Source organism: Mus caroli, unplaced genomic scaffold, assembly GCF_978045245.1.
Source record: "Mus caroli unplaced genomic scaffold, Mus_caroli_1 scaffold_12, whole genome shotgun sequence".
NCBI classification, from domain to species: Eukaryota; Metazoa; Chordata; class Mammalia; order Rodentia; family Muridae; genus Mus; species Mus caroli.
In genome coordinates this window covers 105,797,856-105,806,525 of record NW_028227267.1, presented here as the reverse complement: position 1 = coordinate 105,806,525, position 8,670 = coordinate 105,797,856, and positions in this window count along the sequence as shown.

Below are 8,670 nucleotides of genomic sequence, written 5' to 3'. Positions count from 1 at the left end.
AGACCCAGCCATCCATTACTGTATGTGTGTTGGGGGCCTTATATCAGCTGGTGTATGCTGTCTGTTTGGTGGTCCAGTGTTTGAGAGATTTCAGGTGTCCAGAATAATTGAGATTGCTGGTCCTCCTACAGGATCGGACTTCTCAGCTTCTTTCAGCTTTTCCCTAATTCAACAACTGGGGTCAGCTGCTTCTGTCCATTGGTTGGGTGCAAATATCTACAGAAATTCAGATTACCCCATTAAATATGAGGTACAGAGCTAAACAAAGAATTCTCAACTGAGGAATACTGAAGGGCCAAGAAGCACCTGAAAAAATGTTCAGCATCCTTAATCAGCAGGGAAATGCAAATCAAAACAACCCTGAGATTCCACCTCACACCCATCAGAATGACTAAGATCAAAACTTCAGGTGGCAGCAGATGCTGGCAAGGATGTGGAGAAAGAGGAACACTCCTCCATTGCTGGTGATATTGCAAGCTTATACAACCATTCTGGAAGTCAGTCTGGCGGTTCCTCAGAAAATTAGACATAGCACTACAAGAAGACCCAGCAATACCTCTTCTGGGCATATACCCAGAAGATGTTCCAACTGGTAATAAGGACTCATGCTCTATGTTCTGGACTAGTTGTTAAGGGCAGAATGAGCTGTGCAATGTGAGTGTAGAGAAATTCCCTCAGGTCGTATGCAAGAATAGCAGTACTTTTAACCACTGACCAAGCACCCTCCATTTATGTCACTTACAAATGAGTTTCTTAAAGAAACTTATATCAGTTTTAGAAAGAAAAAAAAGAAAAAAATCTGCATGTGGGAAAACATCTAAATATGGTCTTACATGCTGTCTTTTACTATTAAACGGATTCTCCATTTATCTAACTACCCCCACTACTTTTTCAAAGCTGAGCAACATGGAAAACATTTCATGATTTTTAATCAATATCCTACAACAAAATTTTCAAAACTACAGCCCTCTGGCTAACAGCATCATTCAGGAGTTTATTAAAAGTGAGAATTCTCAGGCCACCTTATATTTGGATGAGAGAGAAACTCTTGAGCTAAGCAGCAACGTCTTTTTCACATGCTTTTTAAATGAAAATTATGTTTGAAAAATCAGAGACGCTAAATTTCAGCTAAAATGCAATTTTATCTTAATTTCTCCATATTGCTTTTATCTTTTCCACAGTATGGTCTCTTCCAGTCTTAGCCATGTGTATGTAGTTTGCCAAGGTATAAAAGTTAACTTTTAACATTCATTCTTTGACATTTCAAACATGTGACTATCCCTTGGCTGATTTAATTAACATTCTTCAAATTAGCCTGTGCTAACTAATTTGGGAGGAAATGCCAGGTGACTAATCTGTGTTGCCTCAGATGATGTCTCTTTCTATTGCTTTTCTGCTCCCTGCAGGATCAGTCTGTTCTGTAAAGTTGTCTTGGAAGGTCCTTACAACAAGGTTTCTTAGTAAAAGCTAATCTCCATACTCCCTTTGTGTTTCACTGTCCCTTCTTCTCAACACTGTGAAATCCCCTAACTGATTTTAACACTACATTTAGTACTTAACTTTTCCTGTATTTTGGCAAAATTATGTCAATAAATTCATCCATATTTTATCTACTTCTATATTACATTTTTATTACTTCCTACGTTTCTGCAAGGAATACTTTTCCTGGATATCCCCATACATTTTAGACTATCTCGGAAATCCAAATGGTTTCTCTTCCTCCATTTCTGAACAGTATTTCTTTGTGGATGTTTCATTTCTGAGTGGTCTCGCTTAGTGTATCATTTTATCATTTCCTACTTCTTGCTTTGGAGTGAAGATACCAAGTGGTTTTATCCACCCTTCATCTTTACAGTTTATGTTTGGATTGTTATGACATTTGTATTAATAACAACTATGAACATGAGCAGAATGTCTGAGTAACTAAGTGTATGAATAATATATATGTATTAGATGTGATAGCATAGATATTGTATATTTATTAAATATGGTAAAAACATCAAAATTTTTATTCTGAAATAATTCATGCACATGTACATATATAATTTATATTTTTTATTTGAAAGCATGTTAATTTTCCTCACCTGAAAAGTAGCTGCTAAAATCCCAGAATACGTTTGACTACACATATGCAAAGTGCTGTAAGCACTTATGCAGAAGGCACATGGCAAGTAAACTAGACAATTCATGTGCAAGAATCTGTTTCTTGGGCCGTTATTTGCACTTGGTTGCATTTGAATTACAAAAGGATATGTGCTTCAGGATATAGATCTTTCAGGTTCAAAGCCAGCACACATTACCCTTGAGTTACAGGGTATGCCTTTCCATAAATATATTTTCCTTCTGAGAACCAATATCCTGTCCAGTAAAATGGCAGAGAACTTTAGTATAACATTTAATGAAACTCAGTTTTGAAATAGGCATGTGGCTTCACACTATTATCTTGATTCCATGGATTTTAGATCAAAACTGTTGAAAAGCTGATTCTTTTTAAATCCAAACACCAGTATAAAATATCCCAGGATTAAAGATTTCCTGAAAGGTTTCTGTGCTTGTGTATTTGTGTACCATGCCTATGCACGTACATTAAAAACTGCAAGCATATTCTTAACTGAGAAGCATTCATGATTATTTTTTCCATTTTCACACAGTTGAAATTTTATTCAAATATTAAATTATTATACAGTTGAAATGTAAAAATCATTCAAATATACTTAAATAATGAGATATGAGGTACGTACAAATCAGATTTTCTAAGCGTAGTCTGGGAAGCTGACCACAGGAAGGATCTCCTTGCCCTGCTCTCTGATAGATCTATGGTTATATGCACTGTGATGACAAAATTCAAGCCCTTCACGAATGAAAATCCTTACATATAACATTTGTTTCTTATAATGACTCCATCTCCTGCTTGATTCAGTACAAAGTAATATATGCTGCATGCTTGCAGAAGAGCAGGCAAATGCAAAGTGGAAAGGGAATGAGATCTGATTGCTGTCATTGTGATGTTATCAACCTCTCTGGAAAGGGTGGGGTAGAGCATCAGACAAATATCATGAGATAAAAAAAAATGTGTTAAGTTTAATGAAGGAAAAGCAATTCCCCTACTACAGAGAACTCTGTATAAGTCAAGGTGGCTTCCCACGTTCACCATAAAGGAATCAGGTTCATGACTCTACTGAAACTACTGTTTGTCTTTCTTTCTTTTTTTTTTCAGGAATGTTAAGGTCTGTGGCGAACCAATATAATCTTGTCCTATATGGGTGCTTGAATCTAGACCCCTTTCTGCATTTTTCATCCTCTCTACAATACTTGAAATCTCAAATTCTAACTTAGAGTGAATGCAAAAAGATCCGACCTCTGAGACTTTGAGCAGCTGAGTGATGAACCCAGGCAGATCTACGATTTCCAGTTAATGCACAATGCCTTGGAGTGCAGCAGGCTTAAGACAGAATCTGATATCTTAGTACTTTGGAGGTATACTCGTTTAATGATGCCGGGAAACAATTCATGCCTTCTTTTTTCAAAAGTAATTATCTCAACCTCAAATATGGAAAATCAGGTAGGAAGAACCCCCCACAGGACTGAAACCAATCTGGACAAGGTCACCAGTGGCTTCAGTTTTACCAAGATCAGCATTTTATGCTCTAAGTGCACATAAATGCATTGCCACATTCAATACCCACTACTGTTGACTTCAGACTTTCGGAAAGCATTCTTTTGCTCTTTCCTTTTGTACTGAGATTCTAGTTTTCTGCATCTGAGTCTTTTTTCTTTTCTGAACAAACTTGTAATGCTGAATTTTCTAAGAATAGTGTACTACATTGCTATCTAGGGAAGTATTTTTCCATAACATAGAAATACGACACTTCTCTGTGTAAATGTGTGTCTCTTTAGCATCTGCTCTCTTTATGCCAGGTGCTAATGTCACACCATTTCACTTTGGCAGCTTCTTATCATCTTATGTGCTCTGAGTCACTATGCCTCTACCTCTATTACATGACACAGGGCATTACACAGAGATGTGTTTGTTTGTTCAGTGAATAAATGGCACTACTTGTGACCTTGTTATGATGACATTTGTGCCTGTGTGGATAAAAGCATAGAGAACAGGTCAATGATTTACTTTCTTTTTGTATTGTCATTTTTTTTTTTGAAACAGTAGGCTTTCAGGAGCTTCTTTCTCTCATTGACTATAATCATATCTTGTTATTATACTCTTGTTCCTGCTTGAAAGCTGTAATTGCCTGCCTTTTCTTTTCTGAGGATACTGTACCTATGCTAAAGCTAAAATCTTTATCTGCCTGTAGTTGGATATGTGAAGCCTTGCTTCAAGGAAGAGTTTGCTTTTACTTAAGTACCTACAGGACGTCTGATTTTGTTCATTTTAATCAGGTAACTTTCTACCTTATTAGGGATGCTGATGCTACATGCTTCACGGTACAGGTTAATTTCTTCCTACAGTTATGCATAAATTCTGTTGTTCAGCTCTGTATTCCTTTGATGAGTAGATCAGCACACTCCCTAAAATTTGAATATTGTATTTAATTTCCTTTTGTGTAACTATATTCGAAGATGTATTAATAATACTGTGATATAATTAATGTACCCTCAATGAGAAATCTGGTTTATTTTTACAATTATTGTTAATCAAATGTCAGTAACATTTTACTGACATAAGCATAAAAATTCATTTTCAAGGACATAAATTAAAAAGTTTTATATCACCTAATAGTGTATTACTTTAAAAGTTTAGATATCACACAAAATGATACTACTAAAATAGAGGAGTCTTCTGTTTAATATGTGTGCAAACTATCTCAACTTACTCCATAATGCAACATAACACAAAAATCTATAAACACACACACACACGCGCACACACACACACACATACACACATACATGCACACATGCACACATACATTATAATGACTCATTGTTAGAACAAATTCTCAGTTTTATAACTTTAAATATATTTTGTCATTTCTGTGTATCTTCATTTGAAACTAGATGTAAACAAACTAGTGTTTGTTTAGAGTTTATGTAAAGAATTATTTCCTAATCTTAGTTTATAAGTAAAGTCCCAGTCCCATGTTAAGATTAATGAGGAGACAATTGTAAAACATTGTTTTAAAATGTGTTTTAATTTATGAAATTATTGAAAGCGCTGGAGTAACTCAAAATGTAAAAGAATTCTGAAAGAAAGTACTACCAACAGACCCTACTCCCCAGAAAGAAAACTGCAGTCAATATCTGATATGAAAATTAGAAAATGGTGGCAGATTGACATCATGGTTACCATATCCACAAGCTAGATGTTTGTCTGCTCTTTGGATATTTAGGATAAGAAGCCTCTATATCCATAGTCACTAGTGTGGCCTTATATTAACTAACAATAAGTATTACTCGATGATTCTGGTCAACTGAAGGACTTCATTTTCCTTTACTCTTTAGTCCAAATGCTCAGCCTACCCTAAAGAACATCAACAGAATTTTGATAATGTAAAGTACATTAGATGCCATTGACAAAAGGGTAAGATTTTTTAAAAGAATCAAAGGCAAGTTGCAGGTTTTGTGAAATATTATTTATAGTCAGCTGCTCCTGTGCAGAAATAGCTTGTCTTTGTTTTTTACTGGCTTATGTCAAAATTAATTCAAGAACTGTGGAAGAGAATTTTTGAAAATAAAGTCATACTAGAGAGGGACCATCATAATAATTATAATTATTTTTTTCATTGTTCATCATACTCTCAAAAACAAGTGCTGGTACACAGAGTCAAAGCTCAACCTGAAGCCAAACAAATCTTCAGAAAACAAAACAATAAACCTTCAGTCATCCTGGTAGCTACTTATACATAAATACAACATTTGGTGATAGGCATTTGCAATGAAAAACCTAAGTTAAGAGTTTGTTTAAGCCGGGCGTGGTGGTGCACGCCTTTAATCCCAGCACTTGGGAGGCAGAGGCAGGTGGATTTCTGAGTTCGAGGCCAGCCTGGTCTACAAAGTGAGTTCCAGGACAGCCAGGGCTACACAGAGAAACCCTGTTTCAAAAAACCAAAAAAAAAAAAAAAAAAAAAAAAAGAGTTTGTTTAATTGGTAAAGGAATAATTAGTCTGGAGGAAATATTGCCCAGTACTGGACAAAATAAGATGCTAAGGGAGAGGCAAATGTTATAGTGTGAGTGCATGTGTGTGTGTTTATGTGTGTGCATATGCATACTATATGTTATATGTAACATGTTATATGTTATGTGGTGTGTGGTATGTGTTATATGTTTCAGAAAAGAAAAAAAATGATTAAAATGAGATTGCAGAGCCCTTGAGATGTCCTTGTTGGTCAAGTCACATGCCACCAACTGAAAACCTGAGTTTGATTACTTGAAGCAGCATGGTGGAAGAAGAAAAGTAGAACTGAAAACCTTGGTTTGAGTTTTTGCCCCCACTGATACAATCTGAAACATGAATTTACAAAGACACATACACCCATGCACACACACACATACTCATGTGCACGCACACACACACACTAAATTAAAAGCAAAGTTTTTAAATTAAAAGTAAACCACTTCATTTCATTTAATATAAACACAAAGATCTGTGTAAATAGTCAAATATCATTCAATTATTGGGACTTAAAACTATAAAAATTTCTAAGCAGTTATTTTTCAAGACAAAATTTCAGTCTTCTGAAATTTGTTCTATGGATATAACCACAAAAGTAAATAGAGTTTTACTTGGAAAATAATTTTTAAAGAAAAAGCATGATTACATTTTTATCATAAATACATGGAGTTAATATATAATACAACATATTATTAAATCACAGATGTCTTTGAATTAAGCAATAGAAAATATGATTTCATCAACCAAAGAGTTGCTGTTAATGACATTTGAATTTAAATAAAATATCATTTTGCATTTTTTATTTTGCTATAGCCCTGAATATTATTAGTCTGTTTAATTTTAGTTGAATCAGAACTACAAAGTGTTACAAAATATTCCCTTAGTCTGTATTACTTAGGAAGTTGTTATGTTTTCACCTGATCTAATTCCAATACTTTGCCATAACCTAACAGCTGACACATATGACCTTTAATAAGGTTTTCGATTGAATAAATGACTAAACTTACACTAAAAGGAAAGTGTGTCTTTCCTTGGTAGGGTTTTCAACTGTGCTGTATTTTATCATTGCCTTATGATAACCCAAGAGTTTATCGTGACTTCTCTTGCTTTTACAGGGGTTAGACCTTCACAGGAGTTGGGAAGTGAAAATCAGCTTGTTAGCAATGTTGTATATCAGCATAGGCATCAGGAGAAGTGGTCCTTCCACGATCTCTAAGCTTTTGGAAGAAGGCCGTTCCTTTCCTTGGGAGCCGCTGTTTACCACATAATCTGCCTTCAACTTGAGTCATTTCATGTCATTGCAAGTACATCTCTTTCTTGCTGAGCCTTCAGAAGAAACTCAATCACTGTGTATTCTTTTGCTCTCTGCCCGATCATATAGTCACACAAATGTGTCCTTTTTTTACTTTAGATATGAATTTTTTTCTCTGTATTATTAGATGAGGGTGTTGCTTATAAGCTGGGCAGCAATCTTCCATCCTTAGACATGGGGACACCCTACAAAGAAGACCTAGTAATAACTAATTTTGTTATACACTCTTTGTGTAGGTTAAGTTTTCAAAAACTGTGGATTACTTGGAAATGGCTAGCAAGGAATATAGTTGTGACTATCGTAAGCTGGGTATCTATAGTTTGTTTTCATACATTTAATTTGATGCATTTGTAAATTTGAACAAATTTGATAGATTTGTCAGTGTAGGAGATGAGTGAAAGACTCATTTCAGGAGCTTAATTTTAGTAAATTAAACTTTAATAACAATGACTGAGATTTATGAACCTTTATATCTCAAGAAATGTTTTATGGTATTATTAAGAAATTTAATTCTTATAGCCCAGTAAAATAGAAATAATAAAACAAATGGGTAAACTCTATGCTAAGACAGAGTTGTTGTGTGGGTTGCAATATTAAATGAGAACTTTCCATTCCCTTTTCAGTTTTAGTATTTTAATGTTTATGTTTGTATGTATTCATGTTATGAAAAGATGTTAAAAAATGGAAAACACATGATTTCTGGAAGACTATGTATATGATAGAAAACTATATAAAATTCTCCTCAAGGCAAAAGGTGATATAAAAATATTAAAATTTACTTTCTGAGACTGTCATAATTTTTTTCCAAGGGATTGGGTGAAATTGCTAATTACCATATTTGAGACTAAATATGAGTTACTTTAAATTTCAGTTATTTTAAGATTTTACTGATATATGAAAATAATTAAACATCATTTATTTTTAGGACGATAATTTGAAATACATTAATACCTACAACACAATTCACATGAATAAAATTTCTTTATTTTTTTTCTTTTTTTTCTTAGATATTTTCTTTATATACATTTCAAATGCTATCCCGAAAGTTCCCTATACCCTTCCCCCGCCCTGCTCCCCTAACCACTCACTCCCACTTCTTGGATCTGGCATTCCCCCTGTACTGGGGCATATAAAGTTTGCAATACCAAAATTTCTACACAGAGCTGTAAGCCAAGCACAATCTCGCAGGAAAGAACTTGTTAGCTTCACATGAATGTTCGGGTCCCTGCC